The 15452-nt window shown below is 48.6% G+C and overlaps 1 protein-coding gene and 1 long non-coding RNA gene across 4 annotated transcripts in view; one reads left to right on the forward strand and one right to left on the reverse strand.

Moving 5' to 3' along the window:
* LOC137431201 (uncharacterized) overlaps nucleotides 1-9983 on the reverse strand; it is a 56543-nt gene extending 46560 nt beyond the window's left edge. Inside the window, exon 1 of the long non-coding RNA XR_010985211.2 lies at nucleotides 9741-9983. This is a non-coding gene — a long non-coding RNA (uncharacterized LOC137431201). The remainder of the gene's footprint in view (nucleotides 1-9740) is intronic.
* LOC137417006 (sulfotransferase 1C2-like) overlaps nucleotides 1-15452 on the forward strand; it is a 132385-nt gene that overhangs the window by 57702 nt on the left and 59231 nt on the right. The gene's annotated exons all lie outside the window — the stretch shown is intronic.

A 15452-nucleotide genomic window follows, 5' to 3' on the forward strand; every position in this document is an offset into this window, starting at 1 on the left:
TGGCTGGTGGGGCTTACCAGACACGCCATTGATGGTGAGTTGACGTGGCCACACCTTGTTCTCATGTCCCGCCCTCTTTTTCCTCGGCCTGAGACCGCATGGTAAATGGCGTTTGTTTGAGCAAACGCTCAATGCAGCGAATGCTGCTGGCAAGGCAGAGGCGGGTAATGGCATCGCTTGGAGAGGGCGGCTGCAAAATGAATGGAAGGGCCGACTCTTATTTGATTGACGCAACGCAGATTCGACTATTGGGAACACAGCCTTAACTAAACACATAACAAGGAAATAACTGAGATTTCTAAGGTGACCTACGTGTTGCTGTGGCCTACCTATGGGTGTGACCTTTAACCTTTAATGTCAAGAATTTATATACAAGTATTTACACAAGTGATTATTTATTTACAAAAGTGTGGGTTCTCAAAACTGCAACAGTGCACCCTCCTTTCCTCCAGGCCCGTACCGGGCCGAAACAAAAAGGACTATCTTTAACTTAATGTGACACTTCGGTGTGGGTACCCTCTACTTTTAACCTCACCCTGAGTGCGACAGTTTGAACACTAGATATGTCCCACCTGCTGCATTGGTCCTACCTAACTGACTCATGCCCGCAATTAACCGAATTACGGAATTATTTTCAAACTACACATAAAGCCGATGGGAAGCATTATTTACAAGACACTAATTATTTACACTGTCACCCAGGACCTGTCTTTTGTGGGAAAAGAAGAAGAAGTTTTGGTAAGAGGAAAGGCCATTGCCATGCACTGCACCGATACACCATACCATATGCTCCAAAAGCACCATCATAAAAAAATGCACCAATAACAAAAAAATTTAAAATAAATAATGCCTTGTCCTTGCTCTTGTCTGCCAGGCCGATGTTTCTGGTTGTCGATGGATCTTCTTGCTTGATGTTATTTTTTTAATAAGCAGGGCAAACACCGCGTCCGCTTTTTATTATTTCTCGCCAGCAGGGCCAACTCAGGTGGTCCACTGCTACTGCTGGGCATAGATGCCATTTTAACACACAGTGCTCCGCAAGCCAGATACCACTGGCCACAGTGGCCGGTCCCAGCAGACGTGCCAGGCCACCGAACGTGTGGTCCATACGGTGCATCAGTGCAGGCAGGCGGCAGCGAAGGTGCGGGCGCACAACTGCGGACACATGCACACTCCCCTCGGGCACAAAAGAACATGTCCATGAGTGGGGAAGGAGGACAAGCAGATCAGCGGGGCAAGGGCGCAAGGGTACACATTAAAAAAAAGGCAATGCAAGGCGAGGGGCGCAGGAGAGCGAGCCGAGAAAGCTCGTCCCTAATGTACGCCCCCCCCCCCCCCCATGTCACCTACCCTACCCTTGCCTTGCCCTTACCCGTATTTCACAATTTACAAATTTACAAATTCGTCGCTAACGTCTTGTCTCCCCCATATCTCCCCCTTTGCCAAATTCGTCATCAATCCCTCCTTAGGAGGAAGAGATGGAATCACCACAATGTCACACTCCATCATGATGCGACTTACATTCTCCAAACATTTGCAAAAACATGGTGTGGAGTTATATCACCTTGGTGAGTGGATGCGGATGGTGCGAAGAGATTTTCTGCTATCTATCTATCTATAATTCCAGTAATCTGTGTGTGTGTGTGTGTGTGTGTGTGTGTGTGTGTGTGTGTGTGTGTGTGTGTGTGTGTGTGTGTGTGTGTATGTGTGTATGTCTGTGTGTTTGTCTGTGACCGCTGTTTCTCGACAACCACGGGTCCGATATACTTGAAACTTGCCAGGTATATTGCTGGGGACCCGAGGATGTGCCTTTTCAAGGTTTCATATTAATCGGACAAGTAGTTACCGAGCTATGTCCAAAAAACGATTCAACCAATCAGAGAGCAGCGAGTTATCACGTGTGCCGAACGTGGCGAACAGACTCTGCCTCGGACGGCACATTTGAGAGCGTATTCATTTATTTCACGTTGGCAAACTATGTTGCCGCTACGTTGGCGTTAAACTATGTTTTAAAACTAATTAAAACTAATTTGCGATTCTTTCGCTTTCCTGCGCGTTTGTGCACGCTATGGCGATTTCTTTACCAAACTCCGCAAGCCGTTCGCTTTGGACCAAACCATTTCATGTAAATAGAGGGGGGGGGGGGATTGTCACCGTACTCGCAAGCCGTTCGCTTTGGACCAAACCATTTCATGTAAATAGAGGGGGGGGGGGATATAATTTTAGATATAGATATAGTACGGGCATGCCCTAGTCTTCTAAATGACATTAACACTGTTAAACTACCCGGGGTCTTTCCCTGCAAAACCATTGGCCACTTTACTCTATGCGGTTCTAAAAACCAATTCCCATTGACCATACTGTGGTGCTCACCAATTTGGGGTCTCACTCCCCCGATTTTTCACCCTGTGCCCTCGCACAATTTCGGGGCTGGGTCGTGTGGCTCCCCTAGCAGGTCCTACTTACCTGCGCACCTCCGCCACTGAACGTCGCCACCCGAGCTTACCTAACTCCTCACCCTAACCTTCCTGGAGAAGGCCGTCCCTGGCACTTACCCCCTCGATGCCCTCTATGGCACTGGGCGACCCGGGTCCTCTCCCTCGGATCCTCGGGCCCCGCTGAACTCTACACAAAACTACCTGGCTCCCAGAGCCTACCTGCGGCCTCACCTGGCCAACAGACTACCAGTGGGGGAGTGCTCAACCAACCATACCTCTAACAGGCCACACGCCCAGCCATTCCATTTCACTCATGCACCCAACCCCCCCCCCCCCTTCCCACGCCCCCTCCCCCCAAGCCCTCTCCCTCCCACACATCTCCCTGCTCTTAAATGTAGTGTGCTCTCAAGTGTTTGTGTGCTTCCCATTCTCTTGTCTTCGACTCCCTCTTTTTATATATTTTGTTTGTTTGTGAAGTTTGTTTGTTTGTGAAGTTTGTTTGTGAAGTAAATGTCAGCTCTTTCACGAGCCTCGATTCAGTATACAAAAAAACCCCAAAAAAACCAAAAAAAACAAGCAGTACTCTGCTAGTTTTAGCACCACAGATGTCAATATCCAACCAATATTTACCTACTCCATCTACCTAACTTTAACCTACCCTCCCCGGGTGTTCGTGAAGGGGTCCATCCTTCCCCCGTTCACTCCTTCGCACCATACACTCCACTCCACTCATCCCACACTCCATTTACTCCACACCATCCATTCCAGACCATTTATTCCATACCATTTCTTCACTTGCATGCCATGCAAGCCATTCACTCAATACGCAATTACATACATCGACAATACTCCATTCATACACTTTTCTTCACACACACAGCATTCACGAGCAATTCCTCTCAATACCTCATTTCATCCGCAACTGAGACTTCAAGCTCATACACACAGCACCATTTAATCTAACTACTGCCCTCTAACTTAGTGCTTCCCTGTCATCCCTTATACTATGCACATCCCACGTCATTATCATCCAACTACCCTACTCTACGTCCCCACTACAGGTACAATGTCCCTACTTAAATCTCAAGTCACCTATGGTCATCTCTAGATCCTAACATTATCCTAACCCTCCAGGACTAGTTTGTACAGCCAATCCCCATAAACCTATAGCTCCTCTGCCCCCCAAAAAGGATGTGAGGGATGGTAGAGCTACCATCCCTCTACATCACTATCGCCATCACTATCACTAATCCAGTCCACTACTCTCGAGCCTCTCGGGGGGAAATGCATTTTCACAGCTCGGCTTCGAAAAGCCGGCTATCCGTGCGGATGGTCCGTTTCCTGATGGTTGTGTCCGTCCGGCATGTCGATTCTGGGGAGGAGGTTTTGTCAGACCGAGATTCCAGGGTCCTTCTCGGCGTGGAGCCTTTCGGTCTCCGGCCCGATGACCCAAACTTGCCCGGTAGGAACACTGCTCCCGCAAGGGGGCGAAGGTCCGACCTGGCACTTCTCCCCCGGAATCGTGCCATTCGCCGCTATGACGTGGCACCGACCATATAGAGCGGAGCCCGGCCCGAATCGTGCACGGCGCTCCGTACAGGAGCGACGCGGCCATGATCCCCACCGGCCCTCGCAGCACACAAAGAGCACCATGCCCCGAGCGCTCACGTCGGCTGTACGTCAGCCTAACCGCTGCCCCGGTCAACGTCAATGCTCCAGTCGCATTCTCACACCACGTGGTCCTTTTCTTATTCATACATCCCGGCGCTCCAACGCCCCCCATACATTCCATGCACTCTATGCATTCCTCTCGCTCACATTCTTGCGCACTCCTTCTACTCGCACACTTCATTAACACACCTCCTCGTGCACACCCTGGCGCACTCTCCTCCGGTACGTACTCCGTACCACTCACGGGTGCGCACTCTGTTGCACACCCATTCAGTGCACACCTACCCACGGGTGTGCAATCCCCTATCGCACACCCACTCATGCGCTCTGATGTGCACTCCCGCACACTCTTCTCATCCATCCCACTCTCTTGGTCACTCTCACTCTCGCTCCCATACTCTGTTTCACACATACACTCCGTCGTGCATTCTCCCTCACTCTCCATTTCATACTCGCGCTCCTGTGTCATTCGCACACGCGCGCCATTTCCATTCACACAGCGCACCACGGATCTTTCACAAACGCCCGGGGTACGCTGGGATCCCAAGCGCGCAAAAATTATTTTCGCGCCAAACACTTTCCCGCACAACCTTTTCGCACCATATAACACCCTACTCACCTTGGCACTTCCTCTTCTTCGCTCCTGCACCACCTGCAAACTTTCCACTTGGTTATGCAGCATGGCATCATGATGTGGATACAGACTTTGCACATTTTCCATCCATTCCTCCAACTGTTGCTCCTCTAAGTCCGCCGTCTCTTCCACCCCAATTTCCACTATTGCTTCGATTTTAATGTCTTTTCTTTCGATGACCGCTGGTGCTAATAAAATCAAATTTCCTAATTCTGCGGTCGCCGGCTTCCCCATACCCCGGGTCGTGATTTCTACCCCGGTCCACATGACCATGCCTTGCTCAGCCTCGCTCAACCCGCGCTCCTCTAGCCGCGCTACCTCGTCGCGTACCCGTGTGCCCTTCCTGCTTGCCCTGCGGTCAATTTCTTTCCCCATCTTTTTTATGTTGGCATTTATTTGCTCCTGAAATCCATCCGGGTTGTCCCTCGCTTCGTTCCTCATTTTTTCCATTTCGATCCCCCGGGTAGCCATCATTGCATCCATCCCCTTCCTGTCACCCTCCATATATGCGCTGAAATGCACCATAAAAAGGCCCCAGTCCATTGGCACTGCGGGCCCGGCTATCGCCGTCACGTACGGGAGGCCGCCATTTCCTTTCCCAGCTGCCGCACCCTTTTCTGCTTCCATTGCCACCAACTGTCTCTCTCGGTCCTGGGTTATTAATTCTTCTTTTACTTCTACCCCCACCGGCATCCAACCGCCTTGGCTATCCATGGCACGATTCAATTTAAATGTTCATAAAAATTTCGGCCGCTTGTAATTTTTGACCAAATTTGTTCTAAAAGAAAAAAATTTGGTTCGGGTCCAATCCCACTCCCAGACACCAATTGTTACGGATTCGGGGGTCCTTTTCTCCCCTTATCAAGGGGGGGTTAATCCCCTTGTCTTTTTAAGCTGGCCATCCCAAGTCCTGGAAGCTATAACGCTCCTCCCGGTCGGTCCTGGGTAGGGTGATTGATCAATTTGGGTCCCAAATACCGAATTACCAACACCGACCGCGAGCAGGGAAATAACTCCCGCTCGAACCACGGATAGGATGGTAAATGCCGAGCGGTTAGCAATCCGCGATCCGAGCCGTTAACAAATACTAAGCCCGATTATAGCGGTTCCGAAATTGTGCCAAAGGTACTCAATGGAGAAAAGACGGAGGCGATCGGATTAGGGAAAAAGCAAGGAAGAACAAGGTAATTTATTTATGAGCCAAAAAGAAGAGGAAAGGAAAGCATGTACAAGAAGAAGAAGAAGAAGCAGAAGGACACAGGGCAGGCTTAACTATACAGTCTGAACTTAACGACCCCAGAACAAACAGACACACTCACACGGGATTGTAGTGGGTAGGGTGGAAGGTCCAGGTAGATGATCCCGGCTCCAGGCGACCCCCGTCCAGGCTCGTGACGTGGTGGTGGTGGATAAAGGCAGCACGCCGGCAGCGCACCGCGTGTCGTTGACCGCGAGCGGACCTTACATATGGTGGGGGGGGGGGGGGGGAGGAGGCTGCTGTGTACGTAATAAATGTATATCGAGCCAAACGCACTCTCCTGCTCAATGTTCGTGGTTCAAGAAGCCACTGAACAGGTTCTCTGCGCAGTCCCAAGCAGTACCCCAAGCCGTCTCTCCTCGAAGTCCGTTCAGAAAGGAGTCCCCCGGCGCAATCCTTTACAAATGGAGTTCCCCAGAGCAATCTGGTACAAATGGAGTTCCCTCGCGCAGTCCGTAAGAGGGCTTTGCGCGTGCGCTTATATAATGCGCTCACAGATCACTCCGCGCCTCGCCAGGCCACGCCCGTCGGTCAGACCACCTCAGCCCTGGTTGGCTGGTGGGGCTTACCGGAAATGCCCTTGATGGTGAGGTGACGTGGCCACACCTTGTTCTCATGTCCCGCCCCCGTTTTTCCTTGGCCTGAGACCACATGGTCAATGGCGTTTGTTTGAGCAAACGCTCAATGCAGCGAACGCTGCTGGCAAGGCAGAGGCGGGTAATGGCATCGCTTGGAGAGGGCGGCTGCAAAATGAACGGAAGGGCCTACTGTTATTTGATTGACGCAGCGCAGATTCGACTATTGGGAACACAGCCTTAACTAAACACATAATATGGAAATAACTGAGATTTCTAAGGTGACCTACGTGTTGCTGTGGCCTATCTATGGGTGCGACCTTTAACATTTAATGTCAAGAATTTATATACAAGTATTTACACAAGTGATTATTTATTTACAAAAGTGTGGGTTCTCAAAACCGCAACAATATATATATCAGTTACTATACGATTTCATACCATCAATGGTGAACCGCAATTAAGGTATCCCATCCAGCTATGCTGTACCTTAATGGGAGCGATAAGTACCATCTGCCACATGGCACATTATCTCTGGTATCCACTCATTATATGGAATCACCTGGTTGCAGCCGGGAGTAACAATCCAAATATATCTTCAGTTCTCCAGCTTTCAATGAGCGCACATAATGACGTCACTGCCATGTACGTACGCTCTGCCTGTCAAGCTCTCAAGAGAACCCTCGACAGAGCAGAATTTTGATCTTAATTCAGATACTGTCATAAGTGTATGTAAAACTTACAGTTACCGACCTGGTTTCGCCCTTTTGGGGCTCAACAACGCAACGCAGTGAGTCCTGCATACACTTATGACTCTGAAAACCCTTTCGGTTATATACCAGTTACTATACGATTTCACACCATCAGTGGTGAACCGCCATTAAGGTATCCCATCCAGCTATGCTGTACCTTAATGGGAGCGATAAGTACCATCTGCCACATGGCACATTATCTCTGGTATCCACTCATTATATGGAATCACCTGGATGCAGCCGGGAGTAACAATCCAAATATGACGCAACTGATGAAGCCCCAACAAGGGTGAAACCAGGTCGGTAACTGTGAGTTTTGCATGCACTTGTGACAGTATCTGAATTTATAATCCATAATGACGCACTGCTAGATGGTTCCCCTGGAGCTTTGCAGGCAATGCGGACATGCATGGCGATGACGTCATGACGTTCGCTCATTAGGTTGGAGAACCAGATTACAGATACATACCAATATTAGTAACTCCCAACCGCATCCAGGTCGACTCGATATGATGAGTGGATACCAGAGATAATGTTACCCTGTGGCAGGCGGTGCTTATCGCACCCAGCAAGGTACAGCAGCAGCTGTATGGGACACCTTGCTGGCGGTTCCCCACTGATGATATGAAGGTCGCATAGTGACTGATAAATATATATATATATATATATATATATATATATATATATATATATATATATATATATATATATATATATACACACTAGCTGAGGGACCCGGCTTTGCCCGGGTTGAATAAGAATAATACAAATATATGATGAAAAGAACATGTATATTTTAGAGCAATATCACAGTACATTTCCTACATGACGTTTTGTCAATTTTCAATTTCTCAAAACCTCTTGGTATACAACATTTCTGGTTTTCTTACTTGGTGCCAAGACATAAAGATTGCTTGGTTTTCCAACCCTCGAGCAGCCCACGTACAGCTGGCCATGGGAAGTACCCGGCATTGCCGGGCAGGGGAAGGGAGGGAGGAGGATAGGGAGGGGAGGGGAACGGGGGAGGAGGGGAGGAGAGGGTGGGGAGGGGAGAAGAGGAGGGGAGGGGAGAAGAGGAGGGGAGGGGAGAAGAGGAGGGGAGGGGAGAAGAGGGGGGAGGGGAGAAAAGGAGGAGGGGGAGGAGAGGGGAGAAGAGGAGGGAGGGGAGAAGAGGAGGGAGGGGAGAAGAGGAGGAGAGGGGATGGGAGGGAGGGAGGAGGAAGGGGAGGGGAGGGGAAGGGAGGGGAGGGGAATGGGGGGGAGGGGAGGAGAGGGTGGGGGGAGGGAGGAGAGGGTGGGGGAGGGAGGGGAGGAGAGGGTGGGGGGAGGGGAGGAGAGGGTGGGGGGGAGGGGAGGAGAGGGTGGGGAGAGGGGAGGAGAGGGTGGGGGAGGGGAGAGAGGGTGGGGGGGAGGGGAGGATAGGGTGGGGGGGAGAAGAGGAGGGGAGGGGAGAAGAGGGGGAGGGGAGAAGAGGGGGAGGGAGAAAAGGAGGAAGGGGGAGGAGAGGGGAGAAGAGGAGGGAGGGGGGAAGGGAGGGGAGGAGGAAGGGGAGGGGAGGGGAAGGGAGGGGAAGGGGAGGGGAACGGGAGGAGAGGGGAGGGGAATGGGGGGAGGGGAGGAGAGGGTGGGGGGAGGGAGGAGGGGTGGGGGGGAGGGAGGAGAGGGTGGGGGGGAGAGGAGGAGAGGGTGGGGGGAGGGAGGAGAGGGTGGAGGAGAGGGTGGGGGGGAGGGGAGGAGAGGGTGGGGGGAGGGGAGGAGAGGGTGGGGGGGATGATAGGGTGGGGGGAGGGGAGGAGAGGGTGGGGGGAGGGAGGAGAGGGTGGGGGGGATGATAGGGTGGGGGGCAGGAGAGGGTGGGGGGAGGGGAGGAGAGGGTGGGGGGGGAGGGGAGGAGAGGGTGGGGGGGGAGGGGAGGAGAGGGGGGAGGGGAGGGGAGGAGTGGGTGGGGGGGGAGGGAGGAGAGGGTTGGGGGAGGGGATGAGAGGGTGGGGGGAGGGGAGGAGAGGGTGGAGGGGAGGAGAGGGTGGGGGGGAGGGGAGGAGTGGGGGGGGGGAGGGGAGAAGTGGGGGGGAGGGGAGAAGAGGGGGGAGGGGAGAAGAGGGGGAGGGGAGAAGAGGGGGAGGGGGAGGAGGAGAGGGGAGAAGAGGAGGGAGGGGGAGGAGGCGAGGGGAGGGGGAGAGGGGAGGGGGAGAGGGGAACGGCTAGCTTGGCAAGCGATTGCAGGATTTTTACTTTTATTTTTACCTCAAAGATGGCTATATATATAGTCCGTGCTTGGAGCCTTCAAGATCAACATAAAGTTTTTTTATGAAAAATAATGCAGATGTATAACAATCCACCAATGCAAGTTCAGAAATGAATGCAGATCCTTTACTTTGCGATACAAACGCAATTCCCACCATTTCCACTCACGATCAAGGCCTCCAGCGTGATCGCGCCTCTTCTTCGAGTTCTTCCTCCTTCAACTTCGTCTCACTTCTTTCACTCAAAATGCACGAAATTCTGCCGCATGAAATTATGTAGAGGCCTCGTCGGGGGGATATAAGGTAGATAAGGAAGGCGTTGTAACAGAAGGTTCAAAATAAACGTAGAAGCACGAAAGGAAATTGGAGCTATTCTGGACCCACAGCCAAACCCGACAAACCATTGCAATGCACCCGAACGTCTAGCGCCGCCACAAACTACACCATGGAATTGCAGCTGGCGCGGTTTTTAAAACCATTGATATTAAAATAAAACGTTCTTGTTGAGGTCAAAAAAATAAACCACCGGGATTTTATGCTGATTCCGAATCTGTGTCCAAAACTTTTCTCCGATGTGTAGTTCTTGAGTTTTAAGCGGACATCCAGACAGACACACACATACACACACAGACAGACACTCCTCCTTTATATATAGAGATATATATATATATATATATATATATATATATATATATATATATATATATATATGTATATGTATATATATATATTGTTGCGGATACGGGGGGATGGCACTCCCGTTAGCAAGGGGGGGTTAATCCCCTTGTCCTGTTAAGCTGGCCGTCCGACCGTTCCTGGGGGTATCGCGCTCCTTCCGGGCGGAAGCAGGGCGATACTCCGCCCGAGCCATGGACAAGATGATAATTGCCGAGCGGTTTAGCAATCCGAGGCTCGAGCCGTTAGCGGCAGACTAAACCCGATTATAAAGCGGTTGACCAAATCATGCCACGTATATTCAAATGAAAGAAGGGACGAAAACGATCGAATGAGAAAGAAACCAAAGGTAAGAAGGAACAAGGGTTTATTAAAATCTATAAGAGGAAAACGAAAGGGCGAGAATATACAGAAGGAGAAGAAGCAGACACAGAGCAAACCTGAAAACAATCTTAATTATGAAACCCCAGACAACAAAAAGGACAGACACCAGACTTACACGACAAAGGGAATTACAGGCAGGAATGGCTGGAAGAAGGTTCGGAGGAAAAGCACAGCGAGGAGGTCCGCTTCAAATCCACGCTCCGGGCTGGAAAACGAGCAGACGGCGGTGGCCCCACGTATACGGTTTCAGCGGCGAAAACCCAGCAGGCAGCGCGGTTTATGTTGCCGCGGTCTTGGCGACCCGAGCGCACCGACTCTTGCACCACAACGATGCTCGTGCTCAAAAAGCTGCTCGGTGCTCCTCTCTCCCTTCTCTCTCGGTTCTTCCTCCTTGGTCCTCTCCATAAGCAGTCCCTTCCCTTGCCTTTATCGGGTGTCGCGGAATCAAGCCGCGGTTCCTCGGGCTACGCCCATATTGGAGCTCACCGCAGTCCTGGTTGGCTGGTTAGGGCTTACCCGCCATGCCCCCTGACGGGTTGATGACAGCGCCACGCCTCTTCCTCGGCATTCCGCCCCCTTTTGCCTGTCCTTGGCCTCGTGCGTAATGGAGTTCTGGCTTGATGGTAAAAGAACCCTTACTGCCATTGAGGATAGAAAACCATTCGTACTGGTGTTGAAGAGCTTGGGGCCTATTCTTATTTCATTAATGCAACGTAGATTCAACTATTGGAAACACAGCCTTACCTGAAACACATATCTATCTATAATTCCAGTAATCTCTGTGTGTATGTGTGTGTGTCTGTGTGTTTGTCTGTGACCGCTGTTTCTCGACAACCACGGGTCCGATATACTTGAAACTTGCCAGGTATATTGCTGGGGACCCGAGGATGTGCCTTTTCAAGGTTTGAAATTAATCGGACAAGTGGTTCCCAAGGTATGGTCACCGTACTCGCAAGCCGTTCGCTTTGGCTTTGCGAATGGACCAAACCATTTCATGTAAATAGAGGGGGGGTTCTACCGTACTCGCAAGCCGTTCGCTTTGGCTTTGCGAATGGACCAAACCATTTCATGTAAATAGAGGGGGGGTTCTGTGGTCGTTACTGCCACGTGGTTTCAAAGTTTTTTTTTGTTGTTGTTGTTTGCACGCATGTTTTTTTGCACCCACGTACGGGCACGCCCTAGTTACTGAAATAACTATAGAGAGTCCTATGGTGGCTTACGTGTGACAATGTGGACTAACTAGGGGACGACCTTTGACCTCAACAAGAAATGGAGGTATTTACACAGAGAAATATTTACAAAGGGTATATTTACAACAATTTACTAAGTGCAGGGTTCTCAAAACCTCAACAATATACATATATATAGACTTGGCATTTAATATGGCATATTTTTTTTGTGGGGGTGAACTTACTTTTCAAGCTGACTTAGAACCAAAAGTTCATTGGAATTATGTTGAAATTATTCTAGATTTTGTTAACGTGACCTTTAAAAGAAACAAAAACCACATTTGACATTTCGAAGCAAATAAATTGATCCTTGAAAGTGATGCAAACTGATATCGAACTCAATTCATGGACAGTACTGTGTTAAACTTCTGTACGTTTTCCAGAAGTATCTCTTTATTTTGCACATTAGCCAAAAATTTTTTTAACAAAAACAAAAGTTAAATTACGAATGGGATTACGGACAGTAAAATTACAGTTCAGTACTTCGTGTAACCCCCACGAGCATTCAGGAGAGCACATACATGTTGAGGCATGCTGGTCACGAGATTTGCCAAGGTTTGGACAGGAATCGCTTGCCATGCAGTTACAATAGCCTTCTGCAATTCATGCACAGAGGCAGGCTGCTGGTCCAAGTTGTCGATTTGACGCGTTAATTCTGCCCACAAGTTCTCTATCGGATTCATATCCGGGGACATGGCAGGGCACTCCATATGCTCTACACCACGGTCAGAAAGAAAGTGTTGGATCATGCGAGCACGATGAGGCCGTGCATTGTCATCTTGGAAGACAAAGTTTCCTCGAATGGCTGCACGAACAAATGGAAGCAATGTTTCCTCCAGAATAGCCCTGTGCTTGAACTGGTTCAGGTTTCCATTCAGAACAACCAGGTCAGTTTTGCCCCCTGCATGAAAAGCAGCCCAAACGGTCACCCCACCACCTCCAGCTTGGACTCTTGGCACTATACAATCTTCGTTGTAGGCTTCATGCACTTGTCTGCGCACTCGGACGTGGCCATCTTGACGATGGACCAGAAATCTAGACTCGTCACTGAAGATCACTTGATTCCAGTGTCCTGGCTGCCATTGACGGTGCTCTCTGGCCCACTGCAATCAGCGCTGGCGGTGTTGTCTGGTCAGACATGGCTTTCTGGCATGATATTTGTACGCCTGGCACGATAGCCTGCTTGAACCAGTCGTTGGTTGACTAGCCTTCTGGATACAGGCACATTTGTCAGTTGCTGCCACTCAGCCCTAAGCCGATTAACTGACTTGGTATGGCCATTGCGGTCTAACCGGTGCAGCTGGCGATCATCCCTCCTTGTGGTTCTGCGGGGACATCCTGGCCTCGGTATTGGAGTAGGGACATCCCTCTGAGCATTTCGTTTCTGGATATTTGACACCTGACCTTGAGTGATGCCATACTGCCAAGCAATAGCACGCTGTTTCATGCCGGAATTTCGTAAAGCCACCACTAAATGACAAATAGCATTGTCGAGTTGACGGAAGATCTCCAGGGGAAGCGGCAATAACTTTTGTAGACGTGCAGCAGTTGTTTTCCACGAATACAGAACGCAACAACCCTTATATACCCGATTGTGAAGCCAATCGTCAAATGTACCTGTCCGTACTTTTTGTCACGCCACCTGTGATATAATCTTGTTATTGACTTCTTGCTGCGACAGACAATCAGTGACATGGTTCTTTTAACAAAGAAATCACCGAAGCGTGAAAGAAACTCACCAGATTGATATACCGAGTTCAGAAAGTAAACCCAAGTCAAGAAAAAAAAAATTCCACATTAAATGCCAAGTCTGTATATATATATATATATATATATATATACACAGTCGTCCCTCGCTATATCGCGGTTCACTTTTCGCGGCTTCGGTACATCGCGGGTTTTTCTCGCTCGTATATGTAAAATTATATCGCGGATTTTTCGCTATATCGCGGGATTTTGCGGTATAAATGTATTTTTATATACTATTATTTTAAATATTTTTGTGGTAAAATAAGCATTTTCTAGCCTAAACAATTAAAAAACGTAAAAAAATAAGAAAAATACAGTAATTAAAACATATTACAAGAAATAAAATACTGTACATAGTGTACAGTAGAAGGAGAGACAAAGAGTCGTGCATATGGAAAACGCAGATGCGGCAGCTTCCACTTGCGCTAGTTACCCATGTAATGGGTAACTGTAATGCTCTTTCTGGCTGTGCAGTACATTCATCATCGTCATCACCTTCGTCGTCATCACCTTCGTCGTCATCAGTACTGCACAGCTAATTCATCATCATCTTCATCACGCAAGTTGTAGTATTGAAGAGCCGCGGCTCTTGCTTGATACGGCCGAAATGACGGGCAAGACACAAACTCGTCTGAGAAGATATTTATTCTTAAAACCAACTCTGGAACACTGAAAAGCTCGTTTATCGGGCTGCATTATAAACCACAACCAGAAACCGAAACCGAAAGCCACGCCTCTCAAGCGTGGCGTGCTTCGGTGGTCACGTGATCAACAGGTGTAGCTGATTATACCCGCACGCGCGGCACGCTTTGGTGGTCACGTGACCAGCCACTCTTGCGCCGCGCATCCCCGCCGGTGACGTCACCGGCTGGAGCAAGGAGATTCTGATGCTGGTCTTGCTTGGGGGACTCACGGGTCGCTACAGTATCTTCAATGGTGAGTACCCATTAGAATTTTATATGTTGTTAAAATTACGTATGTTTAAGAGTGTAAAAAGTGTTTAAGAGTATAGGAAGTGTTTATAAGAGTATGGGAAAGGTTAATAAGAGTGTGGGAAAGGTTAATAAGAGTGTGGGGAGGGCCATAAAGCTTTAAAATATATATAAATAATAAAATAAAAATATGGTCGCTACTTCGCGGATTTTCGTCTATCGCGGGGGGTTCTGGAACGTAACCCCCGCGATAAACGAGGGATCACTGTATATATATATATATATATATATATATGTATATATATATATATATGTATATATATATATATATATATATATATATATATATATATATATAGATATACATACAGTATATATATATATATATATATATATATATATATATATATATATATATATATATATATATATATATATACATACATACATACATACATACATACATATATATATATATATATATATATATATATATATATATATATATATACATATATTTATATATATATATATATATACATATATATATATATATATAATATATATATATATATATATACTGTTATGGAATCCAGATTATGGCGCTCCCCTTAACAGGGAGGGGTTAACCCCTTGTCCTGTACACTTGCCATCTCCGATCCTGGGGGTATGACGTCATGCCCGGTCAGCACTGAATAGGGTATTAGGCCTATCCGTCCTATGACCTAACTACCAGCACCTTCCGGTATGCAAGGAAATACTCCCACCCGGACCGCAGAGTGATTGATGAGTTACGCCGAGCGAAGTTACGCCGAGCGAAGACTAACCCGATTGTAAAACGGTTCTGCCAAAATCGTGCCACAGGTACTCAATCGAAAGAAGGGACGAAAGCGATCGGATGAGAAAGAAGAA

The sequence above is a fragment of the Myxine glutinosa genome, chromosome 7, assembly GCF_964187855.1.
Source record: "Myxine glutinosa chromosome 7, kmMyxGlut1.1, whole genome shotgun sequence".
Lineage (NCBI taxonomy): Eukaryota > Metazoa > Chordata > Myxini > Myxiniformes > Myxinidae > Myxine > Myxine glutinosa.